Source organism: Bos javanicus, chromosome 25 (assembly GCF_032452875.1).
Source record: "Bos javanicus breed banteng chromosome 25, ARS-OSU_banteng_1.0, whole genome shotgun sequence".
Classification (NCBI taxonomy): domain Eukaryota; kingdom Metazoa; phylum Chordata; class Mammalia; order Artiodactyla; family Bovidae; genus Bos; species Bos javanicus.
This window is the reverse complement of record NC_083892.1, coordinates 20,247,757-20,260,851: the sequence shown is the minus strand read 5'-3', so window position 1 is coordinate 20,260,851 and position 13,095 is coordinate 20,247,757. Positions and strand designations below refer to the sequence as shown.

Here is a 13,095-nt window from a genome sequence, read left to right as displayed (position 1 = left end):
ACACAGTGCCTGAAGAATTATGGACGGAAGTTAGTAACATTGTACAGGAGGTGGTGATCAAAACCATTCCCAAGAAAAAGAAATGCAAAAGGGCAAAATTGTTGCCTGGGGAAGGCTTATGAATAGCTGGGAAAAGAAGAGAAGCTAAAGCAAATGGGGAAAAGGAAAGATATCCCCATCTGAATGCAGAGTTCCAAATAATAGCAAGGAGAGATAAGAAAGACTTCCTCAGTGATCAATGCAAAGAAATAGAGGGAAAAAATAGAATAGGGAAGTCTAAAGATATCCTCAAGAAAATTACAAATACCAAGGGAACATTTCATGCAATGATGGGCACAATAAAGGACAGAAACAGTATGGACCTAATAGAAGCAGAAGATATTAAGAAGAGGTGGCAAGAATACACAGAAGAGCTATACAAAAAAGATCTTAATGACCCAAATAACTATGATGACATGATAACTCATCTAGAGCCAGATATCCAGGACTGTAAATCAAGTTGGCCTTAAGAAGCATCACTACGAACAAAGCTAGAGGAGGTGATGGAATTCTGGTTGAGCTATTTCAAATCCTAGAAGATGATGCTGTGAAAGTACTTCACTCAATATGCCAGCAAATTTGGAAAACTCAGCAGTGGCCACAGGACTAGAAAAGGTCAGTTTTCATTCCAATCCCAAAGAAGGGAAATGCCAAAGAATGTTCAAACTACCACACAATTGCACTCATCTCACACACCAGCAAAGTAAGGCTCAAAATTCTCCAAGCTAGGCTTCAACAGTATGTGAAAACTGAGAACTTCCAGATGTTCAAGCTGTATTTAGAAAAGGCAGAGTAACCAGAGATCAACTTGCCAACATCTGTTGGATCATAGAAAAAGCAAGAGAATTCTAGAAAAGCATCCACTTCTGCTTCATTGACTATGCTAAAGCCTTTGACTGTGTGGATCACAACTGTGGAAAATTCTTAACCTGCCTCCTGAGAAACCTGTATGCAAGTCAAGAAACCACAGTTAGAGCCAGACGTGGAACAATGGACTGGTTGCAAACTGGGAAAGGAGTATGTCAAGGCTGCATATTGTCACTTTGCTTATTTATCTTCAATGCAGAGCACATCATGAGAAATGCTGGGCTGGATGAAGCACAAGCTGGAATCAAGATTTCCAGGAGAAATATTAATAACCTCAGATATGCAGATGACACCACCCTAATGGCAGAATGCAAAGAGAAACTAAAGAGCCTCTTGATGAAAGTGAAATAGGAGAGTGAAAAAGCTGGTTTAAATCTCACCATACAAAAAACTACAATCATGGCATCCCATTTCTTCATGGCAAATAGACGGGGGAACAATGGAAACAGTGACAGACTCTATTTTCTTGGGCTTCAAAATCACTGCAGATGTCAACTGCAGCCATAAAATTGAAAGATGCTTGCCCCTTGGAGGAAAAGCTACGACAAACCTAGATAGCATTTTAAAAAGCAGAGACATCACTTTGCCGACAAAGGTCCATATTCTCAAAGCTATGGTTTTTCCCATAGTCATGTATGGATATGAGAGTTGGACTATAAAGACAGCTGAGCACCAAAGAATTGATGCTTTTGAACTGTGGTGTTGGAGAAGACTCTTAAGAGTCCCTTGGACCGCAAGGAGATCAAACCAGTCAATCCTAAAGGAAATCAGTCCTGAATATTCATTAGAAGGACTGATACTGAAGCTCCAATACTTTGGCCACCTGATGTAAAGAGCCAACTCGTTGGAAAAGACCCTGATGCTGGCAAAGATTGAAGGCAGGAGGAGAAAGGGATGATGGAGAACGAGATGGTTGGAAGGCGTCACTGACTCAATGGACATGAGTTTAAGCAAGCTCAGGGAAATGGTTGAGGACAGGAAGCCTGGCTTGCTGCAGTCCATGGGGTCACAAAGAGTTGGACATGACTAAGGGATTGAACAGGAACAACAATGATTCATTTAACCTTATTTACTTCCATAAAGACTCTACCTCCACAGACAGTCACATTGGGGGGTTAGGCCTTCAACATATGAATCTTAAGGAAACACAAGTCAGTCTGTAACAGTGGGTCAAGACATGTACCCTTTAATAATTATATGCATAGGTTTCTCTTACTAAAATCCAGGAGAAAGGTCACAACCATGATGGTTTTTGAGATCAGGAGGCCCAGACAGAGGTTTTACCTTCCTTCCCTAGCATTCTCTCCTCCTTCTCTCTGACAGGATCATTTCTCTCCCTAAGGAGGTTCTGTTGCCCTGCTTGGGTAGAAAGTTTTCCGCCCTCTTCCCCTCATACTCTCTCTGACTGGATTCCTCCTTACCTGTCAGAGGTGCTAGAAATGCATGTATTGAGAGAAAACCATGACAAGAGATCCAGATCCCCTTTGAAACTTAAATCTATATATCTCTGTATCTTTCCATAATTATTGAGAGAGAGATTGGCTTGAGGAATTGGTCCTTACGATTATGGAGGCTGAGAAGTCCTGATCCAGGAGAGCCAATGGCATGGTTCCAATCTGAGTCTGAGACCAAATGCAGGAGAAGACCAATTCGCAGCTCAGAGACAATCAGGCAGAGAGAGAATTCTTTCTTATTCAGCCGTTTATTCTCTTCAGACATTCAGTGGATTGGCTGAGACCCACCCACATTGGGGAAGGTGATATGCCTATTCAGTCCACTGGATCAGATGTTAATCTCATACAAAAACCCTCAAAAACACACCCAGAAATAATATTTAACCAAATATTTGGCACCTTATGGCCAAACCAATTGCACATAAAATTAACCATCATAGCAAATGACTGGTGACAACTCAAATGTCCTTTGGTAGAAGGCTGGTTAAATCATAATGGGACAGCCAGACAATGGAACACTGCAATTGTAAGTTAAAAAAAAGAAAAGAAAAAATGAAGTTCTCTCAATCTTGTCATAGAAAGATCAAAAGTGAAAAAAATTCAGAATGTGTATAATATGGCACATTTGAAGGAAAAAGGAGGAAAAACTGCCATTTCTATTTTCTGGTACAGGAGCCCCTCTAGAAGGAATCATAAGAGACCAGGAATAACCTTCTAGGAAAAACCAAACTAGGCAGATGCAAGACCAAGAAGGAAGGAGGAATTTATACTGATTGTTTATACTGTCTTGGTTTTAACTACGAAAATGTAGGATCTGTTCATAAAGTTTGTAAAGAGCTGAGAAGGGAAGAACAAGTGGGAAGATACAGTTTGGAAGCATCAGCACATAGCTAGTCGTGAGTCAAAGCCGCAGAGAAGATGAGGTAGTCCAGGCAGGCTGTCCTTCCAGAAAAGAAGGAAATGGTGTAGAAAACAGACTCAGGACACAGGGTGGGCCGGGGGAGGTCATGTAGAGCAGTCAGAAAGAGAACAGGGAAGGCCAGTCATCTTGGAGGGCATATACAGTCATCCTTGCTTATCCAAAGTTTCTCTGCCCTGTCTGCAGGTTCAGTTACCTGTGGTCAAAGATACTAAAAGGGAAATTTTAGAAATAAAGAGTCTATACATTTTAAACAAGGGTCTATATATTTTAAACAGTGGGCTGTTCTGAGCAGTGTGATGAAATCTCACACCTTCCAACTCCATCCTGAGTGACATCCCTTTGCCCAGCACATGCCACTCGCTGCCCTGTTAGTCAGTTGGTAGTCCTTTATTTTATCAGGTTGCCTGTCTTGGTACCTCAGCCCTTGTGTTCCCGGAACCCTGATTTTACCCAACACTGGCCCCAACACACAACAGTGGTGATGCTGGCAATACGGATGTGCCTAAGAGAACCCTTAAAGTGCTCCCTTTAAGTGAAGAGGTTAAAGTTCTTGACTTAATAAGGGAAAAAGAAAAACCCATATGCTAAGTTTGCCTATGGTAAGAACAGATTTTCTATCCATGAGACTGTGAGAAAGAAAAAGAAACCCAGGCTGCTTTTGCTGTCGCACCTCAAACTGCAAAAGTTACAGCCACAATGAAGGTTGCTGCTGCTGCTAAGTCGCTTCAGTCGTGTCCGACTCTGTGCCACCCCATAGATGGTAGCCAACTAGGCTCCTCTGTCCCTGGGATTCTCCAGGCAAGAATACTGGAGTGGGTTGCCATTTCCTTCTCCAATGCATGAAAGTGAAAAGTGAAAGTGAAGTCGCTCAGTCATACCCGACTCTTAGCAACCCCATGGACTGCAGCCTACCAGGCTCCTCCGTCCATGGGATTTTCCAGGCAAGAGTACCAGAGTGGGGTGCCATTGCCTTCTCCAACAGTGAAGGATACATGTTTAATTAAGATGGAAAAGGCATTAAATTTGTACACTACTTTGACAGAGAGAAACCACATTCATGAAACTCTTATTATGGTACATTACTATCATTTTTTATTATTAGCTATTATTGTTAACCCCTTCCAGTGCCTAACTTATAAATGAAAGTTTATAATACCTATGGATGTAGGTAAAGGAGAAAACATGGTATAGAGGGTTGAGTACTATCCACAGCTTCAGGCATCTACAGGAGATTTGGGGCATATCCCCCATGGCTAAGCGGGAACTGTTGTAATGATCTCACGCCAAGAAATATAAAGTGCAGACTTAAGCTTTCAGCAGTTGGATCCTTTCTGAGATGATATATTTAACCAGATAGTCAGTATTGTGTTTGCACTTTCTGTAGGAAATATATCATGTAGTTACATTTCTTCCCTGGAAGCCCTTTCACTCCTTGTCAGTACAACCTGATTTGAGATGTAAATAAACAGCAGAGATAATGCCCGGATCTGAGAAGACTCCTGTTCTGCCACCAACCCCGGACGTGAGCCATGATGGATGACACGAAGGCTGCTGCATAATCGCTGCTGCCTTCATACCCTATTATCGTATCCCTCATCTTCCCCACAACTGAGACCCAACACATTAAAATCTCTTTGTTCCTCCCACAATGCTGTATCTCCACTGCATCTCTAGCCTCCTTTAATATTGTTCATTATTGAAATGAACACAGAAAACCAATTACCCAGGTGACGGCAGGAGCTGGTCATGTGCCCAGTCTGCCACACTGAGAGCCTGATTCTCTGTTGAGATAAACAAGAATCCCCACCAGCAGCCCAGCCCCTCACCTGTCCTTGGGCTCCTCAGGAGTCACCCGACACAGCCACAAGGCTTTCCACGCACTCAGCTAACTCAGTACGTGTTTGTTCTCACCAGAAGCTGCAGCAGGGCCGCGGCATGTCTGAAGTGCCAGGCACGGCAGCTCTGCGGGCAAAGCAGTTGTTGACACAGTAGTTCGGGTTACAGCCTCCCATAATATCTGAGTTCAAATCCTGGCTCTGCTAATAAAGCTGTGTGACCTCAGATAGATTCTTAACCTCTCAGTACCTTGAATCCTCATGCAGTGAAATGGAAATAATAATAGTACCTCCCTGTTGTGGGTTGAATTTTATCCCCCCAGAGTTGAAGTCCTATCTGCCCCCCCTGCCACAGGGCCTGTGTATGTGACCTTTTTTTTTTTTTTTTGGAAATGTGATTAAGATAAGATCCTCCTTTGTAGAGATATGGATGGACCTAGAGACTGTCACCCAGAGTGCAGTAAGTCAGAAAGAGAAAAACGAGTATTGCCTATTAATGCATATATGTGGAATCTGAAGAAAATAGTATGGGTAATCTTATTTACAAGCAGAAATAGAGACACAGATGTAGAGAAAAAACATATGAACACCAAGGAGGGATGGGGGAAGATGAATTGGGAGACTGAGATTGACATTTATACACTATTGATACTATGTAGAAAATAGATAATTAATGAGAACCTACTGTGTAGCTCAGGAAGCTCTATTCAATGCTCTGTGGTGACCTAAATACCAAGGAAATACAAAAAAAAGGGGGATATATGTATATATCTAGCTGATTCACTTTACTGTACAGTAGAACCTAATACAATATTGAAAAACAACTATATTCCAATAAAAAATTGTTTAAAAATATGAGGTCCTCCTGGATTAGGGTGGCCCTGAACTCAATGACTTCTGTCCTTATGAAGAGAGGAAGCGGTTTGGAGCCATGGAGACAGACTCACAGGGAAGAGCACCATGTGAGGACAGAGGCAGAAATTGAAGTGATGAAACTAAAAGACACGAAGATGAAAGAGGCAAGGATAGATCCTCCCCTGGAGCCTTTGGAGGGAACGTGGCCCCGCTGACACCTTCATCTCAGACTTGTAGAGTCCAGAGCCACGAGAGTAAATTTCTGTTGTTGCAAGCCCCCAGTTTGCAGCAATTTGTTATGGCAGCCCCAGGAAACTAACACACACCCTCAAAGCCTTGTTATGAGGATTAATTAATTATACATGCAAGCCATGCAAAGTACTTATAAGAGTGTCTAAAGTCTAGCAACTCACACAGAGGTGTAGCATCATTCTCATTACTAATTATTACTATTATTATCACTGTGGTTGCTTTGTCCTGTAAGCAAGCAAGCATCCCTCAGCACGTTGACTGGATGCATGTACGCTCAGTCGCTCAGTGTCCGACTCTGCGATCTCATGGACTGTAACCAGCCAGGCTCCTCTGTCCATGGAATTTTTCAGGCAAGAATACTGGAGTGGGTTGCCATTTCCTCCTCCAGGGGATCTTCCCAACCCAGGGATTGAACCCGCGTCTCTTGTGTCTCCTGAATTGGCAGGCAAATTCTTTACCACCTGGGAATCCCCAGCACATTGAGTAACAGCTGACAAATAGACAGACTAGGTGCCTCCCGTCCTCACAGAAACCTGGAGTTTCTGGTTGGTAAGTCCTATGTCCAGAGAAGGCACTGGTGACCCACTCCAGTACTCTTGCCTGGAAAATCCCATGGGCAGAGGAGCCTGGTGAGCTGCAGTCCATGGGGTCGCTAAGAGTCAGGCACGACTGAGTGACTTCACTTTCACTTTTCACTTTCATGCATTGGAGAAGGAAATGCAACCCACTCCAGTGTTCTTGCCTGGAGAATCCCAGGGATGGGAGCCTCGTGGGCTGCCGTCTATGGGGTTGCACAGAGTCGGACACGACTGAAGCGACTTAGCAGCAGCAGCAAATCCTATGTCCACCTCTAGTGCAGGTGAAGAGACCCAGTTCCCCGTCCATGTTACAAGAGTCACCTTAGCAGGGTGACAATGTGAGCAGGACACCCAGGGCATTTGTGTAAGTTGATGACTTTCCAAAGGCTGATCTGGTTTCTGTTGCATGAAATCATCCCAAAGGGAGGGACCAATTCTTTAGTTTAAGTAATTGGGGCCTGGGTAGCACTGCGGTTACATACACGGGTCTTGGAGTCAGACTGGCTGGTTCAAATCCTGCTCCCTCCACTTACAAGCTCTGTGACCTTCAGTAACTCTTTAACTTCTCTGAACCTCAGTTTCCTCATCTATAAAATGGGCAAAGGCTGACATAAATTATATAATCATGTACAAGTGAATAGTCTAGGGAAGGTGAGAAAGGGCAGTTTTTTCAGGATCAACATAGCCCCTCTTCTTCCTCCTCCTACACACGCATACACAGTCACACACATACACATCTCCAGTAGCGCTTCTGAGGTCAACAGCCAACTGTAACTTTCTGTCCTTTGGTCTGTCTGTGTAGACTAAGCTCTTCAAAAAAAGGGATGCGTGTTTCCAGCATTCTGAATGGACAAAGTAGTTGTTCACATAGCGAACAAAGTGACAGCTTAAACCAAAGCATCTCACTCTTGAGGCATTTCTATTTCAGCTTTATGGTTTCTACTATATCCACTTACTCCCTGAGTTCTAGTCATCATAAAAACTTTTTTCGATCAGGGATCAGCAAACAAAGCCTACAGGCCAGATCTGGCCACACAATTGTGTACACGTTGTCAGTGGCTGCTTTCAAGCTACAAGAGCAGAAATGAGTGACTGCAATGGAGATATTTGCCCAAAAAACTGAAACATATTTACTATCTAACCCTTTACAGAGAAAGTGTGTTGACCTCTGCTTTCAATCAAGTCATTTTTACTTAAAATGCATTTTTAAATAGAAAATCTCATATAACTAATATAACTGGAAAATAGTATTCCCTGCCATAGATGGATTTCCATAATCACAGAGTGTGTGTGTATTCTGTGTACATGTTCAGTCGCCAAGTAGTGCCCGACTCCTTGTGACCCCATGGACTGCAGTATGCCAGGCTTCCCTGTCCTTCACTATCTCCCAGAGTTTGCTCAAATTCATGTCCTTTGAGTCCGTGATGCTATCTAACCATCTCATCCTCTGCCACCCTCATCTCCTTTTGCCTTTAATCTTTCCCAACATCAGGCTCTTTTCCAAAGAGTCAGCTCTTCGCATAGGTGGCCAAAATATTGGAGCTTTAGCTTCAGCATCAGTCCTTCCAATGAATATTCAGGGTTGACTTCCTTTAGGATTAACTGGTTGGATCTCCTTGCAGTCCAAGGGGCTCTCGAGAGTCTTCTCCAGCACCACAGTTTGAAAGCATCAGTCCTTCAGTGCTCAGCCTTCTTTATGGTCCAACTCTCACATCTGTACACGACTACTGGAAAAACCATAGCTTTGACTATATGGACCTCTGTCAGCAAAGTGATGTCTCTGGTTTTTAATACGCTGTCTAGGTTTGTCATGGCCTTCCTTTCAAGGAGCAAGTGTCTTTTAATTTCATGGCTGTAGTCACCATTTGCAGTGATTTTAGAGACCAAGAAAATAAAATCTGTCAGTGCTTCTACTTTTTACCCTGATCATGAACAGTATCACATAAATAAGTAACTATTAAATCACATATGAGCTAAAAGTATCTACCACACCTCAGGAAACTAAGTTATAGTGGAGCAAGCAGAAAAATAGGTCTTGATGGAGCTGACGGATGGTGGAAACTTGGTGGCTGAGTTCTCTACAGAGACAAATATAGAAAGATTAAGGCAGAAGGGTCAGTACTGAATCTTGTAAGGCACCCATGTCATCGTGTGGAAGGAAGAAGAATCCACCAGTAAATGAGTCAAAGCAGAAATGCTCTGGGCAGAAGGAGAACCAGGATTTAAAAGAGCAGAGCATCAGAGGGGACACAGGCAAAGGGACCACTGAGAAAGGCAGGGAAGGCTCCTCAGATGACAGAGGAAATGAAGGCATAAAGGAAAAAGGACACTGGGAACCAAAATAATTCTTTTCCACACCTCAAAGTAATAAGCATAATTTATAAACTAGATTAGAAAAGAACATCTCAGCACATTTATAATGAAAACAGCTGATGCTAATGAGAGCAATAACATTTAAATAGAAATCTGTTTACCTTTGGGAAATTTATGCATAACTTCAATGATGTGCTGATTGATTTAAGGACCAGGGACTGGGACTGATTAACCTTCCTGGTTTGTTTTTAACAGGTATCTTGGCTGGGATGCAAAGGCGTGCTGAGAACTCAACAGCCTGACCAATGATTAGGAATAATTGGAAGCAGGTGGAGCTGAGGCCAGCTCACCCAACCTGGCCTGTGCTACAGTCCTTTCCTCTATGAGCATCACAGACTTCTTCAAAAAGCTGGAGAAAGCTGTGTCCCATCTTCCCAGGAAAAAATGCACAGAAATACATATACCAAAACTTTTGCATTTAGATTTTTCTACATTGGAAATGTATTTCCTGCACATGAAGAGAAGTTAAAAGTAATCTTAAAAAAAAAAAAAAAGCCTTGGTCTCATTTTTTATCTTATTTTAAGATTCAAGGTCTATTTGAGTGGTAGAGGGAATAGATCTAAAACTGCACATAAAACAAAAATTTTCAATTCTTCTTCAAATCACATGTTAATGAGATTTCTGTGATTTCTTGGCTTGAATAAAAAGTTGGAATTGTGGCGTGGTCTTTGATATCAATACCAAATCAATTTTAAATTTGAATTTAAATGGAACCTGAATGATCAAAAATCCTGGACCCCAAAAATGCATTTGAAAAGAAAAGATTAACATTCCCAAATGTTTCTCTGAGTTCTGTGAGCCACTCTAGCAAATAAATGGAACCCAAGGAGAGGGTCATAGGAACCTCTGATATATAGCCAGTCAGTCAAAAGCCAGGTAACACCCTGGACTTGCCACTGGCATGTGAAGTGAATGGGTGGACAGGAGTCCTGTAGGGTCAAACACTTAATCTCTGGAATCGGATGCTGTCTATAGGTAGAGAGTGTTGGAACTAAATTAATTGTAGGACACCCAACAGGTGTCTGGAGAACTAGTGTGGGGAACACCCCCCTCCTCATTGGAATTGGTACCAGAGTCCATCTAATTCTTCAATGTCTTTAGATTTTAACACACCAAGAAATCAATAAAGCTCTATCATTCTCAACTCCAGTTGAGTTCAGGGTTTCTCTGCAACATCCATCATGATAACCGAAGCACCCTAAATGGAAACATGTGCTTCATTCAGATGGTTAATAAGGTCCCCTAAGTAAGACCAGTGGTGAAGACTGCAGCCAAATTATTTCACAAGGCGGCTTTTCCTTCCCTTATAGAGGTAAAAAATCTGTCCAGTGTTCAATCAAGAACTTGCGGATTTGTTTTCTGCAAAGGCCACATGTTTGTGTTGAAATAAGAACATAATATTATGCATCCATTTTGTGACAAAAACTCCTCCAACGACCAGCTTTTATGGCACTAGACAAAACTTCTTTCAAGATTTTGGCAGAGTCTTTGATGCCAACGTAGACAGCAATGAAGCGTGCAGCATCTCCACCCAAGCAAGGAAGCCATGGGTTGTCAAGCATGCCAGATGCTCCCTTCCATGCCCAGATGGTTGTGCCAGTTAAAGTCGTGCCTTAAAAAAAATAAACTTGTAGTCATTAATGTTTCCAAAAGAACCCATTAAAAGAAAGCCTTTCTTCTGATGGCACCAGAATACACATAACAAAGAGTCATAGCTCCACGCTGAAAATTATAGGCCGTTTCAATGCAATTGCAGGCCTAAGGGAAGAGGAATAAATGTACCTCTTGCTATAAAACATCAGGAAGTAATGTTTATCTCTTAGAGTAGGTGAGGTTATTTGATAAAGGCATTGGATTGACATCTCTTCTCCAAGTCATAATACAGCCTGATTATTGCTAGGGCATGGGTCTTCTCCAAGACATCCCCTATTGTGCAGATTCTCTGCTGTTTGGGGATGTGAGAGACAAAGTTGTGGGGTCTTCCAAGATATGATTTGGGGCAGAGGCAAAGGGAACTAAGTCCAGGTGAAGTTTCAGCCTTTCCAAATCTCACCTTCTTCTCAGGAAATACACTTGCACTGCAGGATGCTCCACAGGGATGCTGGGCTGGAAGGTGCTCCTTCAGCATGTTTGTTTCATGGGCCCTTTGACAAGTCATCTGTAGTCCAAGTCCTTTTGCTGCCTTAGTGACCCAGTGTGTTCAGTAATGAAAGTGAAAGCGAGGGATACATAAATTTTACATAAATTTCTCCATGCTTTTAATTCTTGAAACTTCCCAAATTAGCTAAGCTTAAGATTTCTGTAAAAATTATGACAAAATATTCCTTCTTCAATTTAAAGCAGTGAGAAATTAATATAGGCATTGACATGTGATAAACACAAACTTTGTATATTGCCTTAAGGAACAAGCATCCCATTCCACAGCACAATTGTTTGAAATGAAACACCACCTGAATTTGACAACAAAAATGTTTTTTTTTTTAAAATGTCTTCTATTATTTCAAAGTAACAGAAACAAAGCTGGAAGAAAAGCTTTGTGATTGCATGTGTGTGTGTATGTGTGCATGAACATGACAATCATCCACTGGCCTCATATCTGCCTCCCCTCCCCCTGCCCCGGGTTAAGAAACTCTGCGATTCATATTGACTAATCACTGATGCTTATACAGTGTAAGGGGACATGCATTTCAAGGAGGGATAGTCAAACAATTGCAGAGAACTGTTCCGAGCAACCAGACTGAGGGGCCAAGAGCTACAGTTGACATATATTTCAAACCCGAACTGGCCCATACTTCCCGCCCTTCCCACCATTTTTACGCTTTAATATTGTCCAACTCCTTGTTTATAGGTAGGGCCCTCCACTGATAACTGAGATTCCCTTTGTGACATTTGAGGAGCCCAGATTGGTAGAGCTGCGAGTTCTCCCTTCCCTCCCAAGAGTCAGTGTAGCCTCATGGTCAAGTGAACAGATTTGGAAGTCACGTGGGCTTGAGTTTGACTCCTATTTCCACTATTCATTTTATTTCTTTAATAGATATGTGTCCTGTTTAATCCTTCTAAGGCTATTTACCTCATCTGTAAAATGAGATAGAAGGAAACGATGTATCTGTAATAAAGAGTTTGACTCCATTTTTTTTTACTTTGAGTGCCAATAGCTTTCAAGCTCCATTCTTTCAGTCCCCTTCTGCTTCACATCTGAATAAATGGATAAGAAAGCCTGACTGTTCCTTCCTTTGGTGATGGCAGGAAGTTCAAACTGGGACCTCCCTGGTGGACCAGTGGTTGAGAATCTACCTTCCATTGCGCGGGAACATGGGTTTGAGCCCCAATTGGGGAACTAAGATCCCACGTGCCACAGGGCGACTAAGCCCATGCCCCACAACTAGAGAAGCCCATGTGCTGCAACAGAGACCCAGTGTAGCCAAAAATAATAATAAAAAAAGAAATTCAAACTACACCAGCCCTGACATGTGGGCAAGAAACTACACCCCAGCCCTACCCTCAAACTACCATAAAAGCCAAACTAGCCTCCTTTCTTTACTCTCGAAGATCTCTTTGTGAAGGTTGTCCAGCTCCCCAGAAAGCCTCATCATGTGGGTAATAAACCTTGTCATACCCTCTTGGGGTGTGTGTGGTGTATGAACCAAATTTGGGGTGATAGAGCTCATCCCAAGGCTTCAGGGTGACACAGGATCTCTAGACAATGACCACCACTCAGGGTCTGCCTTCACCCATGCTGACCTGCTCACCAGCTCAACTGTCTGCTGGAGAGGTTGCTTCATGAACCGCTCCTGGCCAGCCTGCTCCTGAGCTGTGCTGCTGCCTGCTGGCTAGCTCACACTGAGCTGTGCTGCAATTGCTGAGTTCTTTCAAGCTTCTGTTATATTTAACCAACTTAAAGTCAGAAATTTCAATAACT

The 13,095-nt window shown here is 42.6% G+C and overlaps 1 long non-coding RNA gene across 1 annotated transcript in view; it reads left to right on the top strand.

Moving 5' to 3' along the window:
• The window catches only part of LOC133238380 (uncharacterized), a 58,620-nt gene extending 48,300 nt beyond the window's left edge, over positions 1 to 10,320 (top strand). Inside the window, exon 2 of the long non-coding RNA XR_009733516.1 lies at positions 9,371 to 10,320. This is a non-coding gene — a long non-coding RNA (uncharacterized LOC133238380). The remainder of the gene's footprint in view (positions 1 to 9,370) is intronic.
• The last annotated feature ends 2,775 nt before the right edge of the window (positions 10,321 to 13,095 follow it).